The following is a 16,423-nucleotide window of genomic DNA, read 5'->3' on the forward strand; positions in this document are numbered from 1 at the left end:
TTTTCCACATTTTATGTTACAGCCTTATTCTAAAAATTATTATTATTTTTAAATCTCAGCAATCTACACATCAGCAATACCCCATCATGACAAAGCAAAAACTGTTTTACTTTTATTTTAGAAAACATAAATAAAAAAATAACAGAATTACCTTCTTTACATAGTGGGGCAAAAAAAGTATTGTCAGCCACCAATTGTGCTTTTTAAGTTCTCCCACTTAAAAAGATGAGAGGCCTGTCATTTTCATCATAGGTACACTTCAACTATGCCAGACAAAATTAGAATAAAAAAATTCCAGAAAATCACATTGTAGGATTTTTTATGAATTTATTTGCAAATTATGGTTTAAAATAAGTATTTGATCACCTACAAACAAGCAAGATTTCTGGATCTCACAGACCTGTAACAACTTCTTTAAGAGGCTCCTCTGTCCTCCACTCGTCACTTCTATTGCAACTTCGTATTTCGTCGTCCTAACGTAGTCTACACTGCTATCTGCCCAGCAGCTAGCCAGCTAGCAAACGTCCACCGTCTACCGAATAGCAGCACTGTAGAAACTATTACACTCAACTGAACGACTTGATTAGTGTAGTGTTAGCTAGCTACATAGTTGTCTTTGCTGTCTTCGTATCCAAGATAATTGTGTAGTTTAGAGTGTGTAGTCTTAGAGTGATTATCTTAATTTACCGAGGTTAGCTAGCCAGCTATTTGTCGTCCTTAACGTAGGAGACACTGCTAGCTAGCCAACAGCTAGCCAACGTCTACTGAATAGAACTTCCGCACTCAACAACCCGGTCGCATTCCGCTTCGCTCCACAGGTAGTATCACATTTTTCATTTCATTTCATTACAGCACAACGGTTTGATTTGTTTGATCGTAGCTAGCTACATAGCTAGCTACATAGCCGTCTGTGTATCAAAGATAATTGTGTAGTCTAGAGCGATTTTCTAGGTTAGCTAGCCAGCTATTGTCGTTCTTTTAACGCAACGTAACGTAATCAACACTGCTAGCTAGCCAGCTAGCCCCCGAATAGCAGCACTGTAGAAACTACTACACTCAACGGAACGACTTGATTAGTGTAGTGTCAACAACGCAGCCACTGTCAGCTAGCCTACAAAGTCAACAACGCAGCCACTGCCAGCTAGCCTACTTCAGCAGTACTGTATCATTTTTAATAATTTTAGTCAATAAGATTCTTGCTACGTAAGCTTAACTTTCTGAACATTCGAGACGTGTAGTCCACTTGTCATTCCAATCTCCTTGCATTAGCGTAGCCTCTTCTGTAGCCTGTCAACTATGTGTCTGTCTATCCCTGTTCTCTCCTCTCTGCACAGACCATACAAACGCTCCACACCGCGTGGCCGCTGCCACCCTAATCTGGTGGTCCCAGCGCGCACGACCCACGTGGAGTTCCAGGTCTCCGGTAGCCTCTGGAACTGCCGATCTGCAGCCAACAAGGCAGAGTTCATCTCAGCCTATGCCTCCCTCCAGTCCCTCGACTTCTTGGCACTGACAGAAACATGGATCACCACAGATAACACTGCTACTCCTACTGCTCTCTCTTCGTCCGCCCACGTGTTCTCGCACACCCCGAGAGCTTCTGGTCAGCGGGGTGGTGGCATAGGGATCCTTATCTCTCCCATGTGGTCATTCTCTCTTTCTCCCCTTACCCATCTGTCTATCGCCTCCTTTGAATTTCATGCTGTCACAGTTACCAGCCCTTTCAAGCTTAACATCCTTATCATTTATCGCCCTCCAGGTCCCCTCGGAGAGTTCATCAATGAGCTTGATGCCTTGATAAGCTCCTTTCCTGAGGACGGGTCACCTCTCACAGTTCTGGGCGACTTTAACCTCCCCACGTCTACCTTTGACTCATTCCTCTCTGCCTCCTTCTTTCCACTCCTCTCCTCTTTTGACCTCACCCTCTCACCTTCCCCCTACTCACAAGGCAGGCAATACGCTCGACCTCATCTTTACTAGATGCTGTTCTTCCACTAACCTCATTGCAACTTCCCTCCAAGTCTCCGACCACTACCTTGTATCCTTTTCCCTCTCGCTCTCATCCAACACTTCCCACACTGCCCCTACTCGGATGGTATCGCGCCGTCCCAACCTTCGCTCTCTCTCCCTCGCTACCCTCTCCTCTTCCATCCTATCATCTCTTCCCTCTGCTCAAACCTTCTCCAACCTATCTCCTGATTCTGCCTCCTCAACCCTCCTCTCCTCCCTTTCTGCATCCTTTGACTCTCTATGTCCCCTATCTTCCAGGCCGGCTCGGTCCTCCCCTCCCGCTCCGTGGCTTGACGACTCAATGCGAGCTCACAGAACAGGGCTCCGGAAGGCCGAGCGGAAATGGAGGAAAACTCGCCTCCCTGCGGACCTGGCATCCTTTCACTCCCTCCTCTCTACATTTTCCTCCTCTGTCTCTGCTGCTAAAGCCACTTTCTACCACTCTAAATTCCAAGCATCTGCCTCTAACCCTAGGAAGCTCTTTGCCACATTCTCCTCCCTCCTGAATCCTCCTCCCCCCCCTCCTCCCTCTCTACAGATGACTTCGTCAACCATTTTGAAAAGAAGATCGACGACATCCGATCCTCGTTTGCTAAGTCAAACAACACCGCTGGTTCTGCTCACACTGCCCTACCCTGTGCTCTGACCTCTTTCTCCCTCTCTCTCCAGATGAAATCTCGCGTCTTGTGACGGCCGGCCGCCCAACAACCTGCCCGCTCGACCCTATCCCCTCCTCTCTTCTCCAGACCATTTCCGGAGACCTTCTCCCTTACCTCACCTCGCTCATCAACTTATCCCTGACCGCTGGCTACGTCCCTTCCGTCTTCAAGAGAGCGAGAGTTGCACCCCTTCTGAAAAAACCTACACTCGATCCCTCCGATGTCAACAACTACAGACCAGTATCCCTTCTTTCTTTTCTCTCCAAAACTCTTGAACGTGCCGTCCTTGGTCAGCTCTCCCGCTATCTCTCTCAGAATGACCTTCTTGATCCAAATCAGTCAGGTTTCAAGACTAGTCATTCAACTGAGACTGCTCTTCTCTGTATCACGGAGGCGCTCCGCACCGCTAAAGCTAACTCTCTCTCCTCTGCTCTCATCCTTCTAGACCTATCGGCTGCCTTCGATACTGTGAACCATCAGATCCTCCTCTCCACCCTCTCCGAGTTGGGCATCTCCGGCGCGGCCCACGCTTGGATTGCGTCCTACCTGACAGGTCGCTCCTACCAGGTGGCGTGGCGAGAATCTGTCTCCTCACCACGCGCTCTCACCACTGGTGTCCCCAGGGCTCTGTTCTAGGCCCTCTCCTATTCTCGCTATACACCAAGTCACTTGGCTCTGTCATAACCTCACATGGTCTCTCCTATCATTGCTATGCAGACGACACACAATTAATCTTCTCCTTTCCCCCTTCTGATGACCAGATGGCGAATCGCATCTCTGCATGTCTGGCAGACATATCAGTGTGGATGACGGATCACCACCTCAAGCTGAACTTCGGCAAGACGGAGCTGCTCTTCCTCCCGGGGAAGGACTGCCCGTTCCATGATCTCGCCATCACGGTTGACAACTCCATTGTGTCCTCCTCCCAGAGCGCTAAGAACCTTGGCGTGATCCTGGACAACAAACTGTCGTTCTCAACTAACATCAAGGCGGTGGCCCGTTCCTGTAGGTTCATGCTCTACAACATCCGCAGAGTACGACCCTGCCTCACACAGGAAGCGGCGCAGGTCCTAATCCAGGCACTTGTCATCTCCCGTCTGGATTACTGCAACTCGCTGTTGGCTGGGCTCCCTGCCTGTGCCATTAAACCCCTACAACTCATCCAGAACGCCGCAGCCCGTCTAGTGTTCAACCTTCCCAAGTTCTCTCACGTCACCCCGCTCCTCCGCTCTCTCCACTGGCTTCCAGTTGAAGCTCGCATCCGCTACAAGACCATGGTGCTTGCCTACGGAGCTGTGAGGGGAACGGCACCTCAGTACCTCCAGGCTCTGATCAGGCCCTACACCCAAATAAGGGCACTGCGTTCATCCACCTCTGGCCTGCTCGCCTCCCTACCACTGAGGAAGTACAGTTCCCGCTCAGCTCAGTCAAAACTGTTCGCTGCTCTGGCTCCCCAATGGTGGAACAAACTCCCTCACGACGCCAGGACAGCGGAGTCAATCACCACCTTCCGGAGACACCTGAAACCCCACCTCTTTAAGGAATACCTAGGATAGGATAAAGTAATCCTTCTCACCCTCCCCCCTTAAAATATTTAGATGCACTATTGTAAAGTGGTTGTTCCACTGGATGTCATAAGGTGAATGCACCAATTTGTAAGTCGCTCTGGATAAGAGCGTCTGCTAAATGACTTAAATGTAAATGTTACCTGTATTAATGGCACCTGTTTGAACTTGTTATCAGTATAAAAGACACCTGTCCACAACCTCAAACAGTCACACTCCAAACTCCACTATGGCCAAGATCAAAGAGCTGTCAAAGGACACCAGAAACAAAATTGTAGACCTGCACCAGGCTGGGAAGACTGAATCTGCAATAGGTAAGCAGCTTGGTTTGAAGAAATCAACTGTGGGAGCAATTATTAGGAAATGGAAGACATACAAGACCACTGATAATCTCCCTCGATCTGGGGCTCCACGCAAGATCTCACCCCGTGGGGTCAAAATGATAACAAGAACTGTGAGCAAAAATCCCAGAACCACACTGGGGGACCTATTGAATGACCTGCAGAGAGCTGGGACCAAAGTAACAAAGCCTACCATCAGTAACACACTACGCCACTAGGGACTCAAATCCTGCGGTGCCAGACGTGTCCCCCTGCTTAAGCCAGTACATGTCCAGGCCCATCTGAAGTTTTCTAGAGAGCATTTGGATGATCCAGAAGAAGATTGGGAGAATGTCATATGGTCAGACGAAACCAAAATATTTTGGTAAAATCTCAACTCGTCGTGTTTGGAGGACAAAGAATGCTGAGTTGCATCCAAAGAATCCCATACCTACTGTGGAGCATGGGGGTAGAAACATCATGCTTTGGGGCGGTTTTCTGCAAAGGAACCAGGACGACTGATCCGTGTAAAGGAAAGAATGAATGGGGCCATGTATCGTGAGATTTTGAGTGAAAACCTCCTTCCATCAGCAAGGGCAATGAAGATCAAATGTGGCTGGGTCTTTCAGCATGACAATGATCCCAAACACACCGCCCGGGCAACGAAGGAGTGGCTTCGTAAGAAGCATTTCAAGGTCCTGGAGTGGCCTAGCCAGTCTCCAGATCTCAACCCCATAGAAAATCTTTGGAGGGAGTTGAAAGTCCGTGTTGCCCAGCAACAGCCCCAAAACATCACTGCTCTAGAGGAGATCTGCATGGAGGAATGGGCAAAAATACCAGCAACAGTGTGTGAAAACCTTGTGAAGACTTACAGAAAACGTTTGACCTCTGTCATTGCCAACAAAGGGTAAAAAACAAAGTATTGAGATAAACTTTTGTTATTGACCAAATACTTATTTTCCACCATAATTTGCAAATAAATTCATTAAAAAATCCTACAATGTGATTTTCTGGATTTTTTCCCTCATTTTGTCTGTCATAGTTGAAGTGTACCTATGATGAAAATTACAGGCCTCTCTCATATTTTGAAGTGGGAGAACTTGCACAATTGGGGGCTGACTAAATACTTTTTTTGCTCCACTGTAAGTATTCAGACCCTTTGTTATGAGACTTGAAATTGAACTCAGGTGAATCCTGTTTCCATTGATAATCCTTGACACTTGGACTTGGAGTCCACCTGTGGTAAATTCAATTGATCGGACATGATTTGGAAAAGCATACACCTGTCTATTTAAATTCTAACAGTTGACAGTGCATATAAGAGCAAAAACCAAGTCATGAGGTCGAAGGAATTGTCCGTAGACCTCTGAGACAGGATTGTGTTGAAGCCCAGATCTGGGGAAGGGTACCAACAAAAATTATGCTGCATTGAAGGTCCCCAAGAACACAGTGGCCACAATCATTCTTAAATGGAAGAAGTTTGGAACCACCAAGAGTCTTTCTAGAGCTGGCCACCCGGCCAAACCGAGCAATCGGTGGCGAAAGGAAGTGACCAAGAACCAGATGGTCACTCTGACAGAGCTCCAAAGTTCATCTGTGGAGATGGGATAATCTCACAGAAGGACAACCATCTCTGCAGCACTCCACCAATCAGTCCATTAGAGTGGCCAGACGGAACCCACTCCTCAGTAAAAGGCACATGACAGCCCACTTGGAGTTTGCCAAAAGGCCTCTAAAAGACTCTCAGACCATGAGAAACAAGATTCTCTCGTCTGATGAAACCAAGATTGAACTGGAGGAAGCCTGGCACCATCTCTATGGTGAAGCATGGTGGTGGTGTCATGCTGTGGGGAAGTTTTTCAGTGGCAGGGACTGGGAGATAAGTCATGATCGAGCAAAGATGAATGGAGCAAAGTATAGAGAGATCCTTGATGAAAATCTGCTACAGAGCGCTCAGGATCTCAGACTGGGGTAAAGTTTCACCTTCCAACAGGACAACAACCCTAAGCACACAGCCAAGACAACGTAGGAGTGGCTTCAGGACAAGTCTCTGAATGTCCTTGAGTGTCCAGCCAGAGCCCGGACTTGAACCCAACCTAACATCTCTGGAGAGATCTGAAAATAGCTGTGCAGCAACACTCTCCATCCAACCTGACAGAAATTGAGAGGATCTGCAGAGAGGAATGAGAGAAACTCCCCGAATACAGGTGTGCCACGCTTGTAGCATCATACCCAAGAAGACTCGAGGCTGCAGTTGCTGCCAAGGTGCTTCAACAAAGTACTGTGTAAAGGGTCTGAATAAACTCAGCAAAAAAATAAATGTCCTCTCACTGTAAACTGCGTTTATTTAAAGCAAACTTAACGTGTAAATATTTGTATGAAACTAAGACAGAAACAGAACAAGTTGAACAGACATGTGACTAACAGAAATGGAATAATGTGTCCCTGATCAAAGGGTGGGTCAAAATCAAAAGTAACAGTCAGTATCTGGTGTGGCCACCAGCTGCAATAAGTATTGCAGTACAGCTCCTCCTCATGGACTGCACCATATTTGCCAGTTCTTACTGTGAGATGTTACCTCGCTCTTCCCATACATTTCTGGGGGGAATGGCCCAAGCCCTCACCCTCCGATCCAACAGGTCCCAGACATTTTCAATGGGATTGAGATCCGGGCTCTTTGCTGGCCATGGCAGAACACTGACATTCCTGTCTTGCAGGAAATCACGCAGAGAACGAGCAGTATGGCTGGTGGCATTGTCGTGCTGGAGGCTCATGTCAGGATGAGCCTGCAGGAAGGGTACCATATGAGGGAGGAGGTCTTCCCTGTAACGCACAGCGTTGCGATTGCCTGCAATGACAACAAGCTCAGTCCGATGATGCTGTGACACACCGCCCCATATCATGACGGACCCTCCACCTCCAAATCGATCCCGCTTCAGAGTACAGGCCTCGGTGTAACGCTCATTCCTTCAACGATAAATGCGAATCCGACCATCACCCCTGGTGAGACAAAACCGCAACTCATCAGTGAAGAGCACTTTTTGCCAGTCCTGTCTGGTCCAGCGACAGTGGGTTTGTGCCCATAGGTGACGTTGTTGCCGGTGATGTCTGGTGAGGACCTGGCTTACAACAGGCCTACAAGTCCTCAGTCCAGCCTCTCTCAGCCTATTGAGTACAGTCTGAGCACTGATGTGCGTTCCTGGTGTAACTCTGGCAGTTGTTGTTACCATCCTGTACCTGTCCCGCAGGTGTGAAGTTCGGATGTACCGATCCTGTGCAGGTGGTGTTACACGTAGTGTGCCACTGTGAGGATGATCAGCTGTCCATCCTGTCTCCCTGTAGCGCTGTCTTAGGTGTCTCACAGTACGGACATTTCAATTTATTGCCCTGGCCACATCTGCCATCCTCATGCCTCCTTGCAGCATGCCCAAGGCACGTTCACGCAGACGAGCAGGGACCCTGGGCATCTTTCTTCTGGTGTTTTCCCGAGTCAGTAGAAAGGCCTCTTTAGTGTCCTAAATTTTCATAACTGTGACCTTAATTGCCAACCGTCTGTAAACTGTTAGTGTATTAACGACCATTCCACAGGTGCATGTTCATTAGGTGCATGGTAAACAGTGTTTAAACCCTTTACATTGAAGATATGTGAAGTTATTTGGATTTGATCAAATTATCTTTGAAAGACAGGATTCTGAAAAAGGGACATTTATTTTTCTGTTGAGTTTACTAGTGTAAATTTTATATTTCAGTTTCACATTTTGTTATGAGAATTTCACATCAATGTTCATAAACTTCATTTAATCTACTCAGTCTGCAACCCAGAGTTTGTAAGGTTCTGGTTTAAATGAAACAGACAGAGTGTCCAGCTTAGAATAGTCAAAATGTTTATTCACGAGAGCGCTCTAAAATCAAAAATGCAAACAGTGTTTATAACACACACAAACAAGTTCAAATCTTAAGGTATGCCTTGCTCAGACAGCCAGTGTTTTTCCACTACACAGATACATGGTTGAATCTGCAACATGTTTCATAATTTTCTGCAAGCCTAACAGTTTCTCCCCTCCACGGGTGGAGACAGAATGTCCTATAAGGAGCACAGTAGTACAACTTGTCTGTCGATAGCTCCTCTTACCTTTTGTTTCCCACTTGCACCCTGCTTACATACTAAAAAGGAACAAAAAGGTCCTAATTCTGACTAAAACTACACATATAGTTTTCTGATTCGAATAAATTTCACACAATTACATGGTTTCAGGGTGGAATATTTTTAGTAAATATCTTAACATTACCTTAAACATATAAATCATTTAGTCATTATCTTACCATTACCTTAAACATATAAATCATATCAATTTCCATTATATCACATTTATTTGCAAAAATGTCTAAACCTGTTTTTGCTTTGTCATTATGGGGTATTGTGTGTAGATTGGGGGGGAGGGGCGATTTAATCAATTTTAGAATTAGGCTGTAAGAGGTAACAATATGTGGAAAGAGTCAAGGGGTCTGAAAACTTTCTGAATGCACTATATTACATGTGAAACGGGTGAACTTTGTAGCATTTTTTGCAATGATCATAAACTGCACAGCACAAATGAAGAAATCAGAGTGTAACAGAATGCTTTTTGGGGACTCAGTGAGTTGACAACCGAAGCATTGTAAGAAATCCTGTCAAAGGGATGTGAACCATATGGAGGGGAGCAAATGCAGCCGTGGCAGAGATCTGTAAACTCGTAGACGACTGCTGTGTTTTGTTTGGAACTAACTCAAAGCCAGAAAGAACGTGATTACAGAGGAAACTACAGCTACTGGAACTGAAGACCGCACGAGAGCGCGCAGATCGACCCATACAGCGCCGTATGGGGGGGAAAGTTAGGACAATTCCAAGGGCCTGTGACTGACAGGATCCCTAAAAAAATATTAGAACATTAGGTTAATAATTTAATATTGAAAAAAAGGACCTATCGTCATTAATATAATATTTGTTTTGCAATGCACTAATAAAACTGTTTTTTTCTTTTCTTGTTTTTGTTAAAGTAAACATCCAGAGAGCCTCTGTATGGAAAACAATAAAATGATTAAATCCTTTTCAATGATAAGAATTCAAACACTAATTATTTTTCCACAACTGTAACGGTTTTCCTGTGGTGAAGTAGAGGCGGACCAAAATGCAGCTTGGTGGTTATTCATGTTCTTTAATGAAGGAACTATACATTAAATAACTAACAAAACAATAAATGTGCGAAAACCAAAAACAGTCCTATCTGGTGCAAACACAGAGACAGGAACAATCACCCACAAACACACAGTGAAACCCAGGCTACCTAAGTATGATTCTCAATCAGAGACAACTAATGACACCTGCCTCTGATTGAGAACCATACTAGGCCGAAACATAGAAATACCCCAAAACATAGAAAAACAAACAGACTGCCCACCCAACTCACGCACTGACCATACTAAAATAAATACAAAACAAAGGAAATAAGGTCAGAACGTGACAGTACCCCCCCCCCCAAAGGTGCGGACTCCAGCCGCAAAACCTTAACCTATAGGGGAGGGTCTGGGTGGATGTCTGTCCGCGGTGGCGGCTCTGGCGCGGGACGCGGACCCCACTTCACCATTGTCTTAGTCCGCCTTATTGTCTGCTTCCGTGGTCTCCTAACAACGGCGACCCCTCTAAATGACCCCACTGGACTGAGGGGCAGCTCGGGACAGAGGGGAGGAAGCTCTGGGCAGAGGGGCGGAAGCTCTCTGGACAGAGGGGCGGAAGCTCTCTGGACAGAGGGGCGGAAGCTCTGGACAGAGGGTAGGAAGCTCTGGACAGAGGGGCAGAAGCTCTGGACAGAGGGGCAGAAGCTCTTGGCTGAGAGGCGGGGGCTCTTGGCTGAGGGGCAGGGGCTCTTGGCTGAGGGGCAGGGGCTCTTGGCTGAGGGGCTCTGGCGGCTCTGGGCTGAGGGGCTCTGGCGGCTCTGGGCTGAGGGGCTCTGGCGGCTCTGGGCTGAGGGGCTCTGGCAGCCCCTGGTTGACTGGCGGACCCTGGCTGACTGGCGGCACTGGCGGCCCCTGGCTGACTGGCGGCCCCTGGCTGACTGGCGGCCCCTGGCTGACTGGCGGCCCCTGGCTGACTGGCGGCCCCTTGCAGACTGGCGGCACAGGCGGCCCCTTGCAGACTGGCGGCACAGGCGGCCCCTTGCAGACTGGCGGCACAGGCGGCCCCTTGCAGACTGGCGGCACAGGCGGCCCCTTGCAGACTGGCGGCACAGGCGGCCCCTTGCAGACTGGCGGCACAGGCGGCCCCTTGCAGACTGGCGGCACAGGCGGCCCCTTGCAGACTGGCGGCACAGGCGGCCCCTTGCAGACTGGCGGCACAGGCGGCCCCTTGCAGACTGGCGGCACAGGCGGCCCCTTGCAGACTGGCGGCACAGGCGGCCCCTTGCAGACTGGCGGCACAGGCGGCCCCTTGCAGACTGGCGGCACAGGCGGCCCCTTGCAGACTGGCGGCACAGGCGGCCCCTTGCAGACTGGCGGCACAGGCGGCCCCTTGCAGACTGGCGGCACAGGCGGCCCCTTGCAGACTGGCGGCACAGGCGGCCCCTTGCAGACTGGCGGCACAGGCGGCCCCTTGCAGACTGGCGGCACAGGCGGCCCCTTGCAGACTGGCGGCACAGGCGGCCCCTTGCAGACTGGCGGCACAGGCGGCCCCTTGCAGACTGGCGGCACAGGCGGCCCCTTGCAGACTGGCGGCACAGGCGGCCCCTTGCAGACTGGCGGCACAGGCGGCCCCTTGCAGACTGGCGGCACAGGCGGCCCCTTGCAGACTGGCGGCACAGGCGGCCCCTTGCAGACTGGCGGCACAGGCGGCCCCTTGCAGACTGGCGGCACAGGCGGCCCCTTGCAGACTGGCGGCACAGGCGGCGCTGGGCAGACGGGTGGCTCCGGCAACGCTGGAGAGGAGGAAGGAACCGGCAGCGCTGGAGAGGCGGGAGCCTCTGTAAGGATGAGCCGGAGAGACAGCCTGGTGCGGGGGGCTGCCACTGGAGGGCTGGTGCGTGGAGGTGGTGACGGATAGCCCGGACCGTGCAGGCGCACTGGAGCTCTTGAGCATCGAGCCTGCCCAACCTTACACGGTTGAATGGTCCCGGTCGCCCTGCCAGTGCGGCGAGGTGGAATAGCCCGCACTGGGCTATGCAGGTGAACCGGGGACACCATGCGCAAGGCTGGTGCTTCATGGCGCTTGGCTCGATGCCCAAAGACTTTGTCTTTGCCCATCTTTACCTTCTGGAGTTTCTTCTATAAGCTCCCCATCATAATATTTTAACTTGTAGACAGGAGGTATACGTGGTAGACATTCAGTAACTGTGAACAGCTCATCGCTGTAAGCTTGCTCATATTTTTTTTGTCGAAAACACCCCTCAACTTGGATATACGTACCAAGTCACCCACGATGAATTTAAAATATAAAAAAATCTTACGGCGAAGGGGAAACAGACCATACAGATTTTTAAAGATTTGAAGAGTTTTCAGAAGAGACCTCAGAGGGTTTCATACATATACTCTTATGGTAGCTGTACTTTACTAAACCTTGAACTATATCCACATATCTATGGGTGTTGTGAGCCGTAAAGTATTTCTACATCCTCTCCTTCAAAGTCCTGTTAAAGTGTTAAACAACTGAAGCTTTCAAATACGAACCTGTAGCAAAATGTACGATATTGTGCTTCTTCATGAGTTTCTGAAAAGTATTATTTAAAAAATCCTTACCGTCGTCAGTCTGCACTTTCTTGGGTGCTCCTCCTTCCTTCAAGATAGAGTCAAAGGCCCGGGTCACCTCTGCCCCACTCTTATTTCTTTAAGACCCTTACAAATGCTATTTTAGATCAAATGTCTATAACTGTTAGCATGTATCGATTTCCATCCTTTTTATCAGCAAGTGCCTGCATGCCACATAGATCCGCCTGAAACCGGGACATGGGATGAGTAGAAAAAAATATATTTAGAGGAAATTGTTTTCACACCGGTTTATGCAGAGTGTAAGCATCATGTTCTGCTAGCCAATCATTCACATGAGCATCGCCTAACCTGCTACCTGTTTCTTCAACTATAGCTCTCTGGAACCTCTCCTTCCCGCAGAAAGACAATGGGTTAGAGGGGGTATAATAAATGTATTTCATCATCTACTCAGCTACCCTTCTTGCCTCACTGATGTACAATAACATTAATAAGCCCATTAAAAATAATGAGAATATTTCATATACATACATTCAGACAATTCAGGATACGAAGCAAGATATTAGTACCTGTTTTCTCAATGACCCATGCATGCAACACATGGTATACTTGGTTTACATTTACAGACTTATATCTCTGAATTTTAAAACACATACATCCGTTGTACAATTATATTAACAACAAAATATGATACATGTTACAATTAAATGATGGTTCAAACAAATAAACTAAAATCTTAGACAAGGATGCTTCTAGTTCTTCAGAATCATCCACAAGACGTGATACCTGTTGTGACCAGTGGTCTTCCCCGACTCATGATTTGTTCCATTTTTAACACACGCTCTGCATTAACCCCTGTATTGTTGGATGTGTAGAGCGATACATTGTCCACTTCCTCTCAAAAGAAAAAATGCATTTATTCTCTTTAACATATAAACAATGGGTAACAATTTGCATATTATCTATTTAAAAATAATAATAATGTTACTCGTTTTCTTGGGGTTTATTGGGCCAGAAAGTCACTACGTCAGCCACCAAAGCTTCCTTGTATTTGTTGTTGTCCACCAGTGCTTTCCTGATTTCTTTGAGTCTCTCATGGATGAAGATCGCCTCCTTCAGTTCATGTAGGAATGTATCTGTCACACCATAGACCCATACACCATAGACTCATAGACTCCAGGGCTCTGACCATCGATGTTATAAAACGGCCGGACCACAGTCTTTTCACCAGTTCATCAAAGTGGTTGAAGGAGAAGTACTTGGGTGGGTCATATCAACAAGGATGTCGTCGCTGGCTGGGGTGATTGATCTCACAACCATGGCATTTTTCTCTTATATACTCTCCAATCACCACATCTAAAAGTGCGTCTACAGAGGCCTTGATGGTATCCACAAAAAAATAGTACTGACCACCCCATCAAACACATCCTCATGCTGTGTACATGTCGGAGGTGTTGGGAGGCATGTCTGGGGGGAGTAGAAAGGAGGGCTGTGAGGCATAGAGTCCTTCGGGTCTGGTACCCACGACGTATTGGAGTCCTCATATGTTACATTAATATCCATGGTATATGCTGAAATGAAGAACCATACGAGTTATGGTCACCCGTTTTATTGTTGAAGCCTTCCTTGGGGCCCGGGGCATGATTAACGTGACCCTTCTCTGGGTTCCTTTGAATTAACATCCTTCGGATACATATGTATAATCCACTGCCGGTGTTGGCTCTGTACAAAGAGAGCATCCACTAACTCAAGCATTTTCAATTCCATTATATCCCAACCTTTACTGTAAAATGTGTGTTTCATTAGCTAGGGATCTCTCGGTTAGTGAATTTCATGTTTAAATTGGTTTTGGCATGATTGTATGTCTCATTTCAAGTAACTAGCTGCAGGCTTAAAGAAACATTCTATCATATAATTTGCACTGAAACCCAAATAAATGTAGATAGAAAGATGTGTGTGTCATGTACTTTAGAATGGAGGTTTAAAAACGACAGCAGAATATGCATATTCGCCCATACATATGGCATATCCTTACACATATAGCATACCTTGCAATACAATTTCTCTAAAAACAGTTGTACAATGTGCCCTTCAATAAGAAAACCAGAGTTTGATTTCTATACCAGATGAGTTCTCAAATAGCAGGTGCCCAATATCATGGTGGACATGCATAATGTTGGATGCATTGGAATATAAGGTATGGCGAATGATACAGAGGTTGTAGGATTATACAAAAAGCAGTTGGGAAATGAATGTTTGAGTTTTAAACACTAAATGTTCAGTGAATGTGAGTATAATTAGGTGGTTTACATGATTAACTTACCTAACCTTCTAAAAGTTGACGGTGACATGCTTTTCATGATGTACACTTCATGCGTATAACTTTGAACAAAGAACACCATAAAGAGTTTATTTTTTATTTATCTTGAAGAACAATCTGGCCATAATGGCCACCCCTCAGAGCCTGGTTCCTCTGTAGGTTCCTATCATTCCAGGGAGTTTTCTTAGCCACCGTGCTTCTACATCTGCATTGCTTGCTGTTTGTGGAGTGTTAGGCTGGATTTCTGTATAGGCACTTTGTGACATCTGCTGATGTAAAAAGGGCTTTATAAATAAATGTGATTCATTGATTGATTATTGAGTACGGAGACAAATAGCAAAGGTACTTCAGGCACTATTTGGAGTATGTAAATATAGTGTAACCTACCAATCAATGTAACCTAGTGCAATCAATCTTACAATGTTGTAGTCCAGATATGAGAGCTTTACCATCTATGCCAAAAGCCTGGGCCTCTGACGGAGACTGTAGAACTGTTATCGCCGCATTCTTCAGTATTACCCCTACTCTCTAGGCGCATGTGTGTCCAGGCCCTATAGGCATATTGAAAGGATCCCACCCTGACCGATGTAGAGAGGCAAGGACCTTAGCAGAATGCAATCTAAAGCTTGTGTGGTCCAGAGATGGGGAACTCTAGCATCTTTGACAACTCCATTGTGTCCTCCTCCCAGAGTGCTAAGAACCTTGGCGTGATCCTGGACAACACCCTGTCGTTCTCAACTAACATCAAGGCGGTGGCCCGTTCCTGTAGGTTCATGCTCTACAACATCCGCAGAGTACGACCCTGCCTCACACAGGAAGCGGCGCAGGTCCTAATCCAGGCACTTGTCATCTCCCGTCTGGAAACTCGCTGTTGGCTGGGCTCCCTGCCTGTGCCATTAAACCCCTACAACTCATCCAGAACGCCGCAGCCCGTCTAGTGTTCAACCTTCCCAAGTTCTTCACGTCACCCCGCTCCTCCGCTCTCTCCACTGGCTTCCAGTTGAAGTCGCATCCGCTACAAGACCATGGTGCTTGCCTACGGAGCTGTGAGGGGAACGGCACCTCAGTACCTCCAGGCTCTGATCAGGCCCTACACCCAAATAAGGGCACTGCGTTCATCCACCTCTGGCCTGCTCGCCTCCCTACCACTGAGGAAGTACAGTTCCCGCTCAGCCCAGTCAAAACTGTTCGCTGCTCTGGCTCCCCAATGGTGGAACAAACTCCCTCACGACGCCAGGACAGCGGAGTCAATCACCACCTTCCGGAGACACCTGAAACCCCACCTCTTTAAGGAATACCTAGGATAGGATAAAGTAATCCTTCTCACCCCCCTTAAAATATGTAGATGCACTATTGTAAAGTGGCTGTTCCACTGGATGTCATAAGGTGAATGCACCAATTTGTAAGTCGCTCTGATAAGAGCGTCTGACGGGAACAATAGAATTGTCCACATTCCATGTTAAAATTGTCATATAAAACAAATTTGTCACCAGTCAGAAGCGAGCTGCTGTCTGAAGAGGAACAGATATAGCTAGCTCCCAAAGACTGAAATAAGATAAATATCTGTTTGAGTGCACTTGAAATATGCAGCATGCAATACGAATTGTTTTGATTGTATGAAGACTCCATTGACCATTTGGCCAATTTATTGAAAGCTAGCCCATGTTTGACTAGTCAAGCCAGCTACTGTAAATGTCCATTTGTGTTTCATTAGCTAGCAGTCAGTGAATAGCAGTTGTGAAAAAAGTACACAATTATTATATTTGAGTAAAAGTAATAGAAAATGACTAGAGTAGAGGTGTAAGTCACCCAGTGAAG

General features: G+C 47.3%; 2 protein-coding genes across 2 annotated transcripts in view; both read right to left on the minus strand.

Annotated features, from left to right (window-relative positions):
* Window positions 1-16,423, minus strand: part of LOC124012438 (zinc finger protein 606-like) — a 1,040,669-nt gene that overhangs the window by 514,457 nt on the left and 509,789 nt on the right. The window lies entirely within an intron of this gene.
* The window catches only part of LOC124012437, a 971,157-nt gene that overhangs the window by 478,281 nt on the left and 476,453 nt on the right, over window positions 1-16,423 (minus strand). The window lies entirely within an intron of this gene.

Source organism: Oncorhynchus gorbuscha, linkage group LG24 (assembly GCF_021184085.1).
Source record: "Oncorhynchus gorbuscha isolate QuinsamMale2020 ecotype Even-year linkage group LG24, OgorEven_v1.0, whole genome shotgun sequence".
Lineage (NCBI taxonomy): Eukaryota > Metazoa > Chordata > Actinopteri > Salmoniformes > Salmonidae > Oncorhynchus > Oncorhynchus gorbuscha.